This window comes from Macrotis lagotis, chromosome 3 (genome assembly GCF_037893015.1).
Source record: "Macrotis lagotis isolate mMagLag1 chromosome 3, bilby.v1.9.chrom.fasta, whole genome shotgun sequence".
NCBI classification, from domain to species: Eukaryota; Metazoa; Chordata; class Mammalia; order Peramelemorphia; family Peramelidae; genus Macrotis; species Macrotis lagotis.
Window position 1 is genome coordinate 186,626,727 of NC_133660.1, and position 18,276 is coordinate 186,645,002.

General features: G+C 33.1%; 1 long non-coding RNA gene across 6 annotated transcripts in view; it reads right to left on the bottom strand.

Moving 5' to 3' along the window:
• Positions 1-18,276, bottom strand: part of LOC141516365 (uncharacterized) — a 105,993-nt gene that overhangs the window by 35,292 nt on the left and 52,425 nt on the right. For 4 of the 6 annotated variants that reach the window (XR_012476671.1, XR_012476669.1, XR_012476670.1 and 1 more), the window contains one exon: positions 520-600. The exons of the other annotated variants lie outside the window; for them this stretch is intronic. This is a non-coding gene — a long non-coding RNA (uncharacterized LOC141516365). The remainder of the gene's footprint in view (positions 1-519; positions 601-18,276) is intronic. 6 annotated transcript variants of the gene reach the window in all.

Consider the following 18,276-nt stretch of genomic DNA (forward strand, 5'->3'; position numbering starts at 1 on the left):
AAATATAAATTCCTTGAGATCATGGATTGGCTGTTTTTAATCATTATATTTGTTTTTGTACATCTAGTGTCTGGTTAGGTGCATTACACTTCAGAGGTTTTTAATGATTGTTCATGGTTGAATAATATCATAAACCCTCAGCATTATTTGGTAGGCTGATTTCTTTATAGGTGAAAATGTAGAAGACTTAATGTTCCACATGGACTTAATCTATATGAAGTAGAAATCTGTCCTAAATACCAATCAATCTTGAAATGAGAAATATAGGTTTTGTACTTAGTTGGGTTTTTTCATGAATTGTTACAAAATTTCAGAGCCAGAAAATGATATAGAACCATATTTCAGTTACATATGTTTGAAAAATCCATGCTATTAGGAAATTGAGAATTTCTAATGTGAATCAAGTCCAGGTCTCTAACAATAGTGCATATGTTCAGTGATGACAAATCTCAACTCTTTTAGACAAATATTAAATTGAATTTACTTCAAAACTCATTGTCCTTAGACAATAAGACTCACCTTCCACAGTACCAGAAAACTTCCTTTTAATGATGGATTACTCACAAAACAGTTCTGTCCAGAGAGAATTTAGTTGAATTACTGTGTAGAAATCGAAGGACAAAAAAGGCTATTTTCTACCTTCAGGTATAAATGGTGGTTCTTGAATTTTTTTATGGGGTTTAAGATTTGCAATCTTCTAAAATCCATGTTATCTATTCTTTCTTGTTGCTCTATAATGAGAATTATTGTATTTATACTTAATGTCACCTTCAGAGGTTAGAGGGAAGTTATTACCCCCAAAATACATTATTACCTTGCCTTGTGAATACAGTGACTATTTTAAAGTGGTTTTATTTAATCACAGTTCCATTTTATATTGTAAATAGAACTATAGTCCAAATCTCCTTATTAGATTCCAGTGCCATATTTCCATCAAATTTCCATTCTATTTTAATTTAAATTCAGCATATTCCAAGTTAACTTACCATGGTTTCTCCATCACAGCTACCCTAGTCCTGTACTCTCCAATATCCTTTCCTTATGTGCCTTATGTAAATTCCATTGTGGATTTTTGTCCTCCTTTTTTTTTTCCTTATGCAAAATAGATCTCATGTTCTTGGCAGAAACTTTTGATGTAACCTCTAAAGTTTGCTCTTCACATTATGCCCATATTATGTATTACTAAATTAAAGCATTTGATCTTGCCAAATGTTTCTCTAATCTGACTCTACTTCTCCAACATTTATGCCAGTTCCCCATTTCTCATATAATAACAATCTAGGCCAATAGGTGGTTTTGTAGGTAGAATGTTGATCTCAGGAAGGCATATCATTTGCTGTCTTTCATGCTCTCTTCCTTCATTTGTAAAATGGCAATGATGATAATAGCTCCTTCTTCACAGGGTTGTGAATATCAAATGAGATGATATACATTTGGTGTTTTAAAACTTAAAACACTGCATAAGTGTTCTATTAAATATTGTAATCATTCTAGAATATCTTCAATAATTGCCTTGATTCACACCCTGTCTCTTGTCAACATATTATCTACATAACCATCCCACATACTACTATGTTATCAATTTTTAAATGACATTTGTTTCATGCTACCCTCGCTCTCAAATTTGCATTTAGAATAAAGTGTAAAATCACCAACCTGGTATCCAAAATATTCTATTGTTTAGTCATATCTGAACTGTACAATTTTATTTTTCTTTACTATCAAACATACATCTTCTTTTACAGTCAAGCAGATCTTTTCATTCATCCTTGAATACTGCGTACCTGCCTCAGGGTCATACAAAAGAGGTAATATACTATCTTTGCACTTTTAACCAGTCATCTCCCTACTGGAAACATGCCCCTAAGGAGATCAATAAGACAACTCATGACTATATAGAATTAAATATCCATAGAAGGTTTAGAAAACATATACAAATACACCCTGCAGTAATGCAAAGTAAAACAGCATAAAAAGATGCTAGTCCAGACAGTAAACCTTTTTTAAACATCTCCCACTGACCAAGAATTATGTTAAGTGCTGAGGAGGGAGAGAAAGAGACAGAGGCAGACAAACAGAAACAGAGAGAGAAGGAGGGAGGGAGAGGGAGAGGGAGAGGGAGAGGGGAAGAGAGAGAGAGAGAGAGAGAGAGAGAGAGAGAGAGAGAGAGAGAGAGAGAGAGAGAGGAAATGAGAGGAGGAGAGAGGCGGGGAGGAGAGGGGAGAAATAGAGAGAAAGTTTACAATTTAATTGGGGTAGGCATCATACAAAAGGAAATTGAAAAGAGAGCAGAGCTGGGAAGGTCCCTGTTCTCATGGTGTCAGAAAGTCCCAAAGTAGTGCATCCAGGTGAGAAAGGAGATGTTCTCAGCTGAGGTCCCTCCTTTAAAAACTAGTTTAACTTTCATGACTTTACCATCCAAATAGAGAGGCAGAGGGTGTTAAGGATTGGATAGTAAGATTAATGGGATTTTTCCTAATAATGATTTTCTTGGGGAATAAATCGAGAACTCAGAGAAGTCCCAACATAATACAGCCAGGTGAAAAATGAAAAGTCAGAATTCAAATAAATTCAATGGTCAATCTTGCATTCAGATGAAAACTTCCCTCTTCTCAGTAGAGAAAATGAAGATTATTGATACACAAATAAGCATATGCTGTTCCCTAAGGTTAGACCATTGGACCATTTTCTTTTGGTTAGCTATACTTTTTTGTCAGTAGGGTTTGGGGTAAATTTTGGGACAGTGTAATTTAAAAGAAAATGAATTATTAATATATTTTAAATGAAATTACACCATCTAGAGGACAGCATGTTTTCTAATTGTTCAAGTTAGGTGAACTAATGTAGAATCAGCAATGCTAAGTTGCTTGAGTCTAGAAGACTTCTATTCAAACCTCACTGAAATCTATGGGACCCTGAGATACTAAGTATTTCCACAACACTTTGTTATCAGACATTGTACTAAGTACATTACAGATATTCTGATTTGAACTTCACAACCTTGAAAGGCAGGTTTTGTTATTAGCCCTATTCTAGAGTTGAGAAAACAGGCAAATAAAATTTAAATGACTTGTCTAGATTCAAATAGCTGCTAAGTTTCTGAGACTACATTTGAAATCAGGTCTTTCTATGTTACCTATTTATGTTAACTGATTTTGATTATTTTAGCAAACTCCTGAAGACTATGTGTTGCAGAAGTGCTCCACTGTATTGGTAGAAGGAATTTCCTCATCTAAATCACAGATCAGATCAACATATGACTATTTTGCTCTCTTAGTTTGGAAGTGTTAAGCACACAAACTCTTTTTTGTTTCTGTTGTTATGGGTTGTTTTTTTTTTTTCATTTTTCTTGTGTGGCAGAAAAATTATGTATTCCCATAAGAAAAAAAAAAGATTTTGATTTCTTGTCTGCTTTCTGAAGAAAAAACCTCCAATTCCTTAAAAAGCTTCAACAGGGCAGTCTTTTTTTTAATCTTCATTAAGATCTTTAAAGGATGTTTCATTCTCCCTAGCTTACAAATATAGGGAAAAATTCCTCCTGATATTTCAGCTGTGTTTCTATAGAGGAGAAAACCTATCAATCTGTACCCACACTGCATTGTTACTTGACACTGGAAGAAATAAAAACTTAATGTGCTTCTTGTAGGTCAGTGAAACTTGCTGCACACCCCACATTGTTGCTAAGACATATCTTAGTTTTCTGCCCCTTGTAACTACTAACCTTGTCTTGAACAATAATAAAATATCTATTTATCTGTTACATTTCCTAAACAAAAGTCCTGATTCAGGTATTCCTACCTCTTCCCCCAAGTAATCTGATGCTAGTGACTCAGTTGAAATTAATTCTGCAATTAGCCAATCCTTAGGGGGGAAATGATCCTGTATTTAAAATGCTCAATTCTGTTGGTGTATTTGGAGTGATAGAAGCTAAAGATTCTATCCATCATCAGAATTTATTCTAATATACTAGACTTTCTCTTTATCTCCTTACTCCCAACCCTTCCTCCCTCATTATAGTATTCAAGACCAGAAGAAACATGTTTATTTGTGTCTTTCATTGTACGCACCATAAAATATTTTAATAATTAAAGAACAAATTTGTAAACTATGGAAAATTGATAGTGTCTTGTAAAAATGGTACAAAGCAGTATTTTCTTTGCTTGATGCTTACTTCATTTAATGGAGGAGAATTGAGAAGCCATATTAAATTGTTTCTAGTAATACACATCTTTTTAATAGTACTCAAGTCTAATCATGATATCTATGAAAGTGATATTTATGTATTTGCGCATGAGAAAAAGTTTTAAGTACTGAATCTTAGAGAAAAACTAATAATTTGAAAATATTGTTAAATATTATTTAGGCGATTTGAAATAAGAATAATGAAAGTCAGAACATTTCTTACAAGTGACAAAGACCTCTGTCATAGGTTCTTGGTCATCTAGTAAAATGTGTATAAGTAGGTTAGGTAAGATACAGTTCCTGCCCTTAAAGAGTTCATAGCATAGGGGAGAAGCAGGTTTACTCTCCTTTCTTATCTCTGCATTTTGAAATCTCTGGCTACTTTCAAGACATATCTCAAATGCTTTCATCTGAAAGAGACTTTTCCTGCTTGTTCCAATGATTTGTATTTTTCTTTTAATTATAAATTCTATCTACTCCTGAGGAAACATGTATATCCCTATTTTTAAATATTATTGTTCTCTTTATCAAAATCTGAGTTCCTTAAGTGATTTGAATTTTTATCCATATCTCTATCTGTATCATTGTGTTTGATACATTCCAAATATTTGTTCATTAATGAATAAGGGGATAACTATAATACAAAATAATGAATATTAAGTTTATAATATAGGTATAAGCAAAGTAATAAGAAAGGTGTAATGGTAAATAGGCAATAGGATGTGTATGTGAAGGGGGATCATACCTGTAAGAAATGAATTCTTTTCCCAAGATCAAATTTAATAATAGATTAGTAAGAACTTTGCATTTCTTATTCATAACTTAAATTAGAATTACTAGTATAGATAAACTAGAGATGCCATTTATTATGTTTTCCTTATTTTTCACTATATAACCTATAAAGAATTACTTTAAAGCCAAGAATTGAACTTCTAAGAGAACTAATAAAGCAAACAGAATTTTCCAAACAGTAGAAATTTAGAAATAAAATAATCTTCCTAATCATAGTAACAAAGATCAAATTTGATCACTGAACTTTTTGTCTAGTCCTCAGTCATCATTCATGTTTTATTTTACATGGTATGGTTTTTTTTCCCTCCCAACTGAAAGATTCATAATAAATGTCTTAGAGATTTCAATCTGGCTAATGAGCCCCTCTAGTCTCATTTGGAAAACTTTTCAAACTCTCTGTCCTTCACTGCTAAGATACAGTGAAAATGAAACCTGAAAACCGCCAATGCAGAAAAATGTATATTTAGAGTCTCAAATGTTTTATGTATGAATGAGAGAAAGAGAAAGAGAGAGAGAGAGAGAGAGAGAGAGAGAGAGAGAGAGAGAGAGACTAACTCCATGGGTCTACAACAAAAATAGAATATTGAAATGCTTAATTTTTTGCTGTTGCAGACTTGACTGTTGATTTCAATACAATAAATTCTTTTAATTTAAAATAGCAAAATTTTAATGCCATAAGGAACTTTGATTAACCATAGACTTTAATGGATATAATATTGATATGATTATGATCTTATTTATATGCAAAGCAATCTATTCAAAACATTTTAAAATGTAATGAATTTTTTTATTAAATTGTTCAAGGATGGAAGTAAAAGTTTACATGCTGTTTTGATTCCTAGAATACCTATCTCAGTTAAACATTTTCTGTTAATATGACAATGCACTATTTTTGCTTCCCAGTTATTTTTTTCTTCTTTTCCTTTATATTTATATATAAAAACTTGAGCTAGAAAAAAATAAAGTGTGGTCAGACTGAGTATTTAAGGTCTATGACTACCTCTTGCCATTCATTTCACTGAAAAAGGGAAGACAGATTTACTTAGAACCAGCATTTCAATTACTACAATTTAGAAAGAGAAAGTACCATCAAGGTTACTTTATTTAGTTCCCTTATTTTACATATAAGAATACTGGGACTTAGACAAGTTAATTTTTTTTCTAGTCACATAACTTATTAATAGCGAAGTCAGAACTTTAACCCCTATATTTGCAGTCAAATGTAATGTTCTCTATTTTGTAGCAAAATACTTTATAATAGACCTCATAGATATGGCAGAGTTGGCCATGTTGCCATATTTGTGTGTATATATGCAGACAGTCAAATGGGAAATTGAACCAATGTTCAATAAACCAATGCACCATACCTTTCTCAAAGATGCCTTAATTTAAAAAAAATTCTGGAAAGATATAATATGCTCTGTTTAGAGACACAGGGGTCAAAGAGTCAAACTGATGTTAAGACTGTGAAGAAAAACCTGAATTATACAAAGACAGAGTGGCATACATGGGTCTGCCTGTCAGTAGTCTACATAGATAAGACATGAAGATATATATTATAAATGGATGAAAATGAAAATCTGTAAAGTGCAGTTATATTTTGGTCTTGACTAAAATTTTGTTGAATGCATTTAACTCAATATAAAAAGGTATATTTCATCATTTTTATTTTTAATATTTTAAAATTTTTATCATTTAATTTATTTTTTTTTAAAAAATTGAGTTCTAAGTTCCTTCCCTTCAGATTTTTTCCTATCCTTTGAGAAGATAAGCAATAGCTTAACAGTTATAGGTGTAAAATGATGTAAAACTTACTTCCATAATAGTCATGTTCAAAAATAATTATAGTGGAAAAAATATATACTTTGGGTTGTACTTTCTACTCATCAATACTCACTCTGGAGATAAATATTTTTTTCATCATAAGTCCTTTGACTTTCATTTAAAAAAATCCTTGGTTTCTTGAAATTAATGGACCCTATGTTCCTCCTTGTCTTTGTAGACTCCTTAAGTTCTTAAGGCAAAAAACAAAAACAAAAAACAAAAGCAAAAAAATGACCTGGTAGTCAAACTTCATTTCTAAACTGACCCTTCACCTCCACTGAACTCTTATTTAAGAGAAGGTAAATTTAACAACAGACCTATATTTAAAACATTTTCACCTGGGTACAAACCTTCCAAAGGGAAAAGTCTTTGGGAAACCAGCATTATGACTTGTTTATGCCATTGGAATAGTCCTTTAGTGGCATGAAGTGAGAACATAAAAGAGCAAACAAAGTGAAAAAATGATATTTGTGATTACGTTGGGATTCTCACTTTCTCTCTCTCAGACTCTGTGTGTGTCTGTCTCTCTCTCTGTCTCTCTGTGTCTGTCTGTGTCTGTGTCTGTGTCTGTGTCTGTCTCTGTCTCTCTGTCTCTGTCTCTGTCTCTGTCTGTCTGTCTGTCTGTCTGTCTCTCTCTCTCTCTCTCTCTCTCTCTCTCTCTCTCTCTCTCTGTCCTCTGTGTGTATTTCTCTCCCCTCTCTCTCTCCCCTCTCCCTCCCCAAACAGTCTTCTTGGAACAAGCTTTTTGAGACTGCCTCTAGGCAGAGAATAGCCACTACAATGAGTTCCTATGCTTTAACAACAAAGAGTTGAAGAGAGTCTATACAGTTTTTTTTAATAAAAGGAACAATCTGCCAGTATCAAACTAGTCCCTTCCGTTCAATGCCAGATGTCTCACAATCTTAGCATCACTACTTTTTCCTATCTACATCAGCTTCTTACCCTGAGCAAGAGCTGCTTGCTGTCAGACTCTGAAAAAAAAAAGTTACTGCTGCTGCAGGCATATATTGTACCTGTCAATTTTGCAAAAAGAAAATGAGGGTGATATATACTGTCCAAAGGGTATTAAGTTATGGTTTTCTTGTCTTTCTCCCTTCCTTTCTCACTTTCACTCTTCCCTTTTTCTTCTCAGAATATTTCCTTTGCATTCATTTTATCATCACTACATTTAACCGCATCAGCCTCCCATGAGAGACCCCCCAAAGATGCTCTTACTAATATCTCTGCAGAAGAATAAGCTTAAATAATAAGCTTAGTAAAGTGCTCAGTCCTCTCTTGTCAGCAGTGTTAACAAAGAACAGGCCACAGCATCAGCTGGCCCAATTTGTGCTAATGCAAAGTTGCAAATGGTCAGGCTGTTTTAAATGGGATGGAATCAAAAGGCATTGAGGTTCTTCTGAACTCATTTATTGAACTAAGTTGTTATCTAATCACATTACCCTCTTGGGTACAGACAGTGAAATTTAGAGGCCAATGTAATTGTGAAGACTGAAATGGAGTTAGCAAAACACTGTTTCAGACTTAAGTTAGCTTTTTATACCTTTTTTATGGGACGTTAAAAAACTCATTAGTTATTGCTAAACAGACTTTTGAGAACTGTGTTATGTAAATAAGGTATATTAAATGCAATTTAGAAAGTGGCATGTTAGAAGACACTAATTTTGTAATTTTGTAAGTATCAGTGAGTGAACTGAGTAATCAAAATGATCTGTTAGAAAAAAGTAAAAGCATTCCAATGAGTTGTTAAGGAATTGTGACAGGTCTTCTATATATTACAATCAAGCATTATTTATTGAAAATATTGTGTTTATTGATCACAATGGAGTATTCATTTGGTGGGTGCTTTAAAAATATTTCAGATGTGCAGAGTGAAGATCTCCACTTGGTTATTTTTAGATTACATAGCACATTTGTATTCTCTGCTCCTATGCAATAACTGCATTGTTGAAGAGAGAATAGTCTATATGTTCTTTTTTTTTAATATTAAATGGCATTCCCCAAATAGTGAACTACTTAGGGTCACTAATATCATGATCATTGATTTGGAATTCAGTTAAGCAGGAAAAAGTCCATATTCAAGGGACTAGTAGTTCAATTAGTCTCCTCTGCCTTATAACTACCAAAGGTAATTTCTCAAGGCCTCAGTGTTTCATGGGTGCTATCTAATTTAATATTTTGTTTATTCTGCTTAGCTTTTCAATATTAAACTGGCATTTTCATTAATATCAATTCTCTTTCAAAATGTAAGACTGCTTTTGCATGTCTCTACTTAATTATCCTCACTAAGAGGAATCTGATTAGACATCATTCATTTATTCTTTTTATTAAATATCTGCTTTTTTTATGGATAAAAGTATCCTTTAGGATACCTAGTTTGTAATACCACAATCTATGCTTCAGTGAGATAACAATACAAGAAGAGAAACAACTGCTGGAAAAGAGATGACATCTAACCTTACTTAACATTCAGGGAAATAGAAAATAATGGGATTCCAATAAAACCAGTTTTACTGATAGACATATAAGCATATCTATAAATAGGCATGTTTCTACATAGGTACCATTGGACCTATGGTCAAATAGGTATAAATACGTTTCCAAGGATGCTGCTGATATAGGATTATATGACTAATGAATTATTTCTAAACTGCACATGCAAAATGCTCATCCTTCAGTTCATAACTGCAGTCACATTTTCCTACTGAGCCCTGTATGAAATTCAGCATATTAGACTTAAATTTTTTCCCTACCTTTGCTCCAAAAGAGCAAACTCATTTTTTTATCACAGAACACCAGGTTGACCTGTCAGATGCTATTGTTTTCCCCAGCTGTCCACGGCTCTGCTGTATCATATGAAATTGTGCTTCAGTATATCAGAGTTCCCTCTGCCCATCTTGCTTCATTTGCCCCACTTTGGTTTATCATATAACAGCTGTTGGTGTATCCCATTGCGATCCATCCTCCTCCCATGCAGTTGTGAAGCAGTAAGCATTACTTCAGTAAAGAAAGACTGGCTGAATTCCAGAAACTCATTATAAGTAAACCTGTCTTACCATTTAATGTTAAGTTTGACTTTTAGGTAATATGATAAAATTGCTTAAGAAGTTAGAAGTAATTTATGAAGTCAACTGTTTCTGAATCAGCCTAATGTAAGGGACTTTGTTGCATGGAAAATGCAAAAGAGCAAATATTCTATGTCTCCATTCATATGAATACTAGGGAAAGAAATGTATAAAATGAGCAGAGACTGAGCTAAGATAGGAAGGCAAAGCTCTTTGCCTACAGACATATTGTAGTCCCCTTTTACAACAATAAGCGCCAACTAGGTGATTGGTAAATGCTTAATTGAAATAACATGGTGGAGTGGATACAGAGTCAGTTTTGGAATCAGGAAGACTGCATATGAAATCCTGATTTATAACAATTGCTGTATTACTCAAGAAAAGACATCCAATCTCTCAATATCTCCTGAGAGTTCCTTAAGAACCTAAATTGAAGATCTATACTGGTAGAAAATGTTTTCACACTTAGAGTTCTCTGTATTAATGAAATAATAGGTCTGGTCCCTCAATAAAACCATGCTTCTTCAATTTGCTGTTTCTGAGATAAAGTCGACCCTGTATGAGTGAAGACCCTAGGGACCAGGGCTCTGTTTTTTCAACTCATGTCCTCCACAATGTCACAGAAAAGTAGTCATATAAAATTTATTGGAAGATTTACAAACAGTAGTCAGGTTGCCATTCTATAAGTTACCCATTTTCCTTTTTCAAAAGCTTGAATTAGGAAAGAAATTTAAATTTTACATCATAAATCTGCTAATGTCAAATTCCAACCATTTACCAACTTTTTCTGAGTTGCTTCCTGGAATTTGCTGTAAGTCATTTCTCCAAACAGAGAAGCTTCAGCAAACAGAATGTGTCTGAGAGTAATTCATAATACAGGTTATTATATGTAAATAATTTAGAATTAAATTTACAAAGTTAACTTTCAGTTCTCTCAATTCCTTCTCCTTATTAGAGATGAATGCAGTATTAGTTCTTAAAAAAAACTTTAAAAGCTTCCATGAATGATTAGGTTGGTATTCTTGTTAGAGTTTTCTATTTCTTGGAAACTTTGCTATTTTTTTAAGTTGACTGTGGAATGACTCCCCTTGGTATTACTTTCCTCTTATTGTTATCCACAAAGTTCTTTTTCTTGGATCTGTTTTCTCTTTCTCAACAAGAGCAATAGTCTCCTTCTGTACTCTATATTAACTATCATTCCATGAGACCTATTCTGTTTGCTGAAGCTTCTCTGATCAAGGTGAAGAAATATTAGATGATTTTAAGTAAACACTCATCCTTTCCTCATTTCTCGGAGAATAAGTTGTTGCTAATCCTTGCTAATATAAATTTGTGTTCTTAATTTGATTCTATTCTGCTTCCTTTAGGACCTTCATCCATTTTCTTTCCTTTTTTGATCTCTCTAGTCATGGCTTCACACATAATTGGATAGATCCTTTGGTCTTCCTTTTTTATTTTAAGAACCTCTTATGACCTACTTTAGACATCCTACAATTTTGCTTTCAAAAGATAATTACATACTACAACACTTTATTGTCTTACAGGCTGCTTTCTTCTCCCATTACTCTACCCATATTGTTCTTGAAGAAGTTGTGTGAGTTTTAAATCAATAAATCTAAATATCCATATTCAATACTCATTCTATATTTTGTATTATGAACTATTTATTACACATCCTTTTGAATGATTTCTTTCTTTTATTCTTTGCTGTTCCTCCTTCTACTATTACACCTTTGTATCATATCCTCTTTTTCTTGGATTTCTTATCTTCTCTTTCTATGCAGTCATTTCACAAAAGCTTTCAATCTCATGTTTTCAGGTAACATCAGCAAATAACTTAACCCCAAATTGAAAACTCCACTTGTCTTGAGTACCAAACAGTATCTCCTTTTGCTAAACAAAAATCTTCATTTAAATACAGCATTTAGGGGCAGCTAGGTGGCACAGTGCATAAAGCACTGGCCCTGGAGTCAGGAGTACCTGGGTTCAAATCCAGTCTCAGACACTTAATAATTACCTAGCTGTGTGGCCTTGGGCAAGCCACTTACCTCATTTGCCTTGCAAAAACCTAATAAATAAATAAATAAATACAGCATTTGTAGCTAAAAAAACTTCCACATGCCCAAAGCCAAGTTTTCCTTCTTCCCACTTTTAATTTGTCAATTTTATTTAAAAGAATTATCATTTACATTAACTATATGCAAAATTCTTATTTCATCTTATATTTTTTTCACAAATGTTCAATTAATCATCATTACATATTAACTTTACATCTGCAGTATCTCTCAAATATGTTTCTTTTTTTTTAAGATTTCATTTATTTTGAGTTTTACAAATTTTCTCCCAATCTTCCTTCCCTCCCTCCTCCACAGAAGGCAGTCTGTTAGTCTTTACAATGTTTCTATGGTGTATATTGATCTAAGTTGAATGTGATGAGAAAGAAATCATATCTTTAAGGAAGAAAATATAATATAATAGATAGCAGAATTACATAATAAGATAATGGATTTTTTTTCCTAAATTAAAGGTAATAGTTTTTGGTCTTTGTTCAAACTCCACTATTCTTTCTCTGGATATAGATGTAATTCTCCATTGCAGATACCCCAAAATTGTTCTTGATTGTTACACTGATGAAATGAGCAAGTCCATCAAGGTTGGTCATCACTCTCATGTTGCTTTTAGGATGTAGTGGGTCTTTCTGGTTCTGCTCATCTTGCTCAGAATCAGTTCATGCAAATCTTTCCAGGGTTCCCTGAATTCCCATCTCACCTGGTTTCTAATAGAACAATAGTGTTCCATGAAATACATATACCACAGTTTGTTAAGCCATTCCCTAAATGAAGGACATTTACCCAATTTCCAATTCTTTGACATGACAAACAGGGCTGCTATGAATATTTTTGTACAAGTGATGTTTTTACCCTTTTGCTTCATCTCTTCAGCATATAGCCTCAGTAGTGGTATTTACAAAGAGTATACACATTTTTGTGGCACTTTGGGTGTAATTCCAAATTTCTCTCCAGAAAGGTTGGATGAGTTCACAGCTCTAACAACAATGTATTAGTGTCCCAGATTTTACACATCACTTCCAACATTGAACATAGTCTTTTCTGGCCATATTGGCCATTCTCGGAGGTATGAGGTGGTATCTCAGAGATTCTTCAATTTGCATTTCTCTGTTAAGTAATGATTTAGAGCAATTTTTCATATGACTATGGATTGCTTTGTTTTCTTCATCTATAAATTTGCTTTGCATATCCTTTGATCATTTTTCAAGTGGGGAATGGCTTTTTTTTAAATTGATTCAGTTTTCTGAATACTTTAGAAATGAGTCCTTTGTCAGAAATACTAGCTTTAAAGATTGTTTCCCAATTTACTACATTTTTTTTTTGGTCTTGGTTAGAGTGGTTTTATCTGTGCAAAAGCTTTTTAATTTAATGTAATCAAAACAGTCTAGTTTGTTTTTAATGATGTTCTCCATCTCTTCCTTGTTCATAAACTGATTCCATTTCCATAGATCTGACAGGTAAACTATTCCTTAACCTTCAAACTTGCTTCTAATATTGTTTTTATCTCTAAATCCTGCATCCATTTGGATCTTTTCTTGGTATAGGCTGTGAGGTGTTGGTTCTAATATAAGTTTCTTCCATACTAACTTCCAAATTTGCCAACAGTTTTTATCGAAGAGAGTTTTTATTCCAATAGCTGGACTCTTTGGGTTTATCAAGCAGTGGATTACTATAATCATTTTCTGCTATTGCATCTAGTCTATTCAACTGATCAACCATTCAATTTCTTTAATAATACCAGCCAGTTTTGCTTTATAATATAATTTTTGATCTGGTAAGGCTAAGCCACCTTCTTTTGCACTTTTTGAAATTAAACTCTTTACTTTATATTTCTCCATATGAATTTACTTGCAACCTTTGCTAGCTCATTAAAGTAATTTTTTTTTTGGAATTTTGATTGGTAGGGCACTAAACAGGTAGGTTAGTTTGGATAGAATTGTCATTTTTATTATATTAACTCTACCTATCCATGAGCAGATGATGTTTGACCAGTTATTTAAATCTGATTTTATTTGTGTGAGAAGTGTTTTGTAATTATTTTCAAAAAGTTTTTGAGTCTGCCTTGGCATACAGACTCTCAGGTATTTTATCTTTTCTGAGGTTATTTTGAAAGGGATTTCTCTTTCTAGTTCTTTCTGCTGTATGCACATGTATACATACATACATACATATATATATATATATATATATATATATATAAATGTTGAGGATTTATGAGGGTTGATTTTATATCCTACAACTTTGCTAAAGCTGCTAATTATTTCTAGTAGTTTTTTTAAATAATTTCTTGGGATTCTCTAGGTATACCATCATGTCATCTGCAAAGAGTGAGAGCTTTGTCTCTTCCTTTCCAATTCTAATTCCTTCAATTTAATTTTCTTCTCTTATTGCTGAGACTAACATTTCTAATAGGATATTGAATAGTAGTGGTGATAAAGGGCTTCCTTGTTTCACCTAGATTTTATTGAGAATGCTTCTAGACTATTCCCATTACATATAATGCTTGTTGATGGTCTCAGAGGGATACTGCTTATTATTCTAAGGAACAAACAATTTATTCCTACCCTCTCTAGTGTTATTAGTAGGAATTGTTGATGTATTTTAATCAAAAACTTTTTCAGAATCTATTGATATAATCATATGATTTCTGATGGGTTTGTTATTGAAATAATTAATTATACTAACAGTATTCCTAATATTGAACCAACCCTGCATACCTAGAATAAATCCTTTATTATCCTAGTTACAACTTGTAATCATTTTGCTAAAGATTTTATTTAAGATTTTAGCATGTATATTAATCAGGGAGATAGGTCTATAATTTTCTTTCTCTATTTTAAGTCTTCCTGGTTTAGTTATCAGCACCATACTAGTGTCATAGAAAGAGTTAGGCAGAGTTCTGAATTCACCTATTTTTCCAAAGAGTTTATATAGAATTGGAAACAATTATTCCTTAAAATTTTGTTAGAATTCACTTGTGAACCCATTAGGTCCTGGAGATTTTTTCATAGGGAGTTCAATAATAGCTTGTTGAATTTCTTTTTCTGAGATAGGGTTGTTTAGGTATTTATTCTCCTCTTCATTTAACCTAGGTAACTTATATTTTTGTAAATATTTGTCCATTTCACTTAGATTGTCAACATTATCGGCATGGAGTTGGGCAAAATAATTCCTGAATTCTTACATTAATATCCTCCTCATTGGTGGTGAGTTCACCTTTTTCATTTATGATACTAGCAAATTTGGTTTCCTCATTTCTTTTTTAAGCAAATTGACCAGAGGTTTATCAATTTTATTAGTTTTTTTTTCATAAAACCAACTCTTGGCTTTATTTATAAGTTCATTAGTTTTCTTGCTTTCAATTTTATTAATTTCTCCATTAATTTTTAGAATTTCTAATTTGCAATTTAATTGGGTGTTTTTAATTTGTTCTTTCTCTAATTTTAGTTACATATTTAGTTCATTGATTTCCACTTTCTCTAATTCATTCATATAAACATTTAAAGATATAATATATACTCTTACAGCTGCCTTGAGTGAATCCGACAGGTTTTGTTATGTTGTTTGTTTCATTATTGTCATTATCTAGAATGAAATAATTAATTGTTTCTATAATTTGTTGTTTGAGCCACTCAGTTTTTAAAGTGAGGTTATTTATTTTCCAATTAGTTTTGGGTCAGTATCTCTCTGGTCCAATATTGCATATGATTTTTATTGCATTTTAATATGAGAAAGATGTATATCCTATTTCTGCCTTTTTGCATTTGATCATTAAGTTTTATGCCCTAGTACATGTTCAGTTTTTGTGTAACTGCCATGTACTGCAGAAAAAAAAAGTATATTCATATATTCCTTTCTATCCCCATACAGTTTCTTTCATAAGTCTATCATATATAAGTTTACTAATGATCTATTTATCTCCTTAACTTCCCGCTTGTTTATTTTAAGGTTAAATTTATCTAAATCTGAGAGTGGGAGCTTGAGGTCTCCCATTAGTAGAGTTTTGCTGTCTATGTCTTCCTGTAGCTCTTTCAACTTCTCCTCTAAAAGTTTGGATGCTATCCCATTGGGTGCATACATATTTAGTGTTGAAATTTCTTTATTGTTTATGGTAACTTTTAGGAGCATACAGTTTCCTTCCTTATCTCTTTTAATGCTATCTGTTTTTGAAGCTGCTTTGTCTGAGATACAGATTGCTACCCATTTTGTTTTTCACTTCAGTTGAAGCAAAATATATTTTGCTCCAGCCTTTTACCATTACTCTATATGTATCTCTCTGCTTCAAATGAGTTTCTTCTAATCAGCATTTTGTACAATTCTGGTTTTTAATCCATTCTTCTATTCACTTACATTTTAAGGGAGAGTTCATCCCATTCACATTGAAAATTATAACTCCTTATTTTATTTTTCCCCTTTTTCCCCTTTACCCATATTCCCCAGTATTTTGCTACTGAATACCACCACTTTCAGTGTGTTTGCCCTCCTATATCAACAACCCCCCTCCCTTTCCCCCCTTTCCCTTTGCCCCTTCTTCCCTCCCTTCCTTCTGTTAGCTCCCCTTTTTCTCTCCATCCTCATCTCCTCGCTCCCTTTTTACCCCCTTTAAATACTTGAAAGGTAAGACAAGTTTCTTAACTTAACTAAGTGTTTGTGTAAGTTAATTTTAAGCCAGGTCTGATGAGAGGAAAATTCAGGTGGTTCTCAGCTCCTCCCTTCTTCCCCTCTGTTACAATATGTCTTTTGTACTTCTTAATGTGCTAAGATTTACCCCATTCAATCTCCTCCCTCTTGCCATCTCCTTACTTCCCCCTTTTTAAGGAGGTGTTATTTTTAAATCATTCTTTCTGTATCACAGAAAAGTCATGAGTGTCTATCACTTCTTGCTAAGTATATTCTTTCTAGTAGAGTTACAATTCTCAGGACATATGAGACTCTTTCTCCCAAGTAGGTATATAGACAGTTTCATCTTTTTAGATAGCAGTTTATTTCTTTTACCTCCCCCTTTTTTGCCTTTTTATGTGTCTCTCAAACCTCCTGTTTGATTTCCAAATATTCTATTAAGCTCCCGTCTTTTCATCAGGAAAAATTGGAAGTCTCCCATTTCGTTAAATGTCCATAAGTTCCCTGGAAGGGAAGGCTCAGTTTTGCTGGCTATTGGATTTTTGGTTGTATTCAAAGCTCCCTTGCTCTTTGAAATATCTCATTCCAGGCTTTTAGATCCCTTAATATTGATGCAGCTAGGTCCTGTGTAATCCTTACTGTGGCTTCTTGGTATCTAAATTGTTTCTTTCTGGCTGCTTGCAGGATTTTCTCTTTTATCTGATAATTCTGTAGTTTAGCCACAACATCCCTTGGTGTTTTCATTTTAGGATCTCTTTCTGTAGGGTATCGATATATTCTTTCAATAATAATTTGCCCTCTGGTTCCATGATATCAGGGCAGTTTTGAATCACTAAATTCTGTAATATTAAGTCCAGGCTTTTTTCATCTTCAATGTTTTTAGGAAGACCAATAATTCTCAGGTTATCCCTTCTCCATAGGTTCTTGAGGTCAGTGATTTTGTTGATGAGGTATTTCCTCTATTTTTTTTTTATTTTTTTTTTATTTTTTGTTAACAGGCTCTTACTGTCTCCTGAAGTCATTAGTTTCCACAGACTCCATTCTCCTTTTTTTTTAGGATTTTTGCAAGGCAAATGGGGTTAAGTGGCTTGTCCAAGGCCACACAGCTAGGTAATTATTAAGTGTCTGAGACCGGATTTGAACCCAGGTACTCCTGACTCCAGGGCCAGTGCTTTATCCACTACGCCACTTAGCTGCCCCATTCTTCTTTTATAGATAAGAATTTTCTACATTTACCTTTTGCAACTCCTTTTCCAATTGGTCGATTCTATTTTTTAAAGAGTTTTCCATTTGACCAATTGAGTGTTTTGAATTATTTTTCTTTTTGCATGTGTACAATAGTATTTTCCAATGATTTGTTTTCTTGTTTCACTTTGTTAATTGTCTCTCCCAGATCTTCCAATTGATTTTTAAACAGCTTTCAGATTTCTTCAAGGAAGTCTTTCTGTGCTGGAGACCAGATCATATTCTCCTCAGAGATTCTAGGTCTCTCTGAATTAGGGTCTTTTCCTTCTAGGAATATTTCTATGGACTCCCATTTCTTCTGACCAAATATTTCTTCTGACCAAATATGTTTCTTATTCATTTTTTTGCATTTCTATCATCAAAGTCCAGGACCTGATGTAGTAGTGAAGATGATTACAAGACCTTTCTAATCCTACCCCCATTCTATTAACTTTCAAGCCATCCTTCATACTGTTGTCAATTTGTTCTTCTTTGTTATTAAA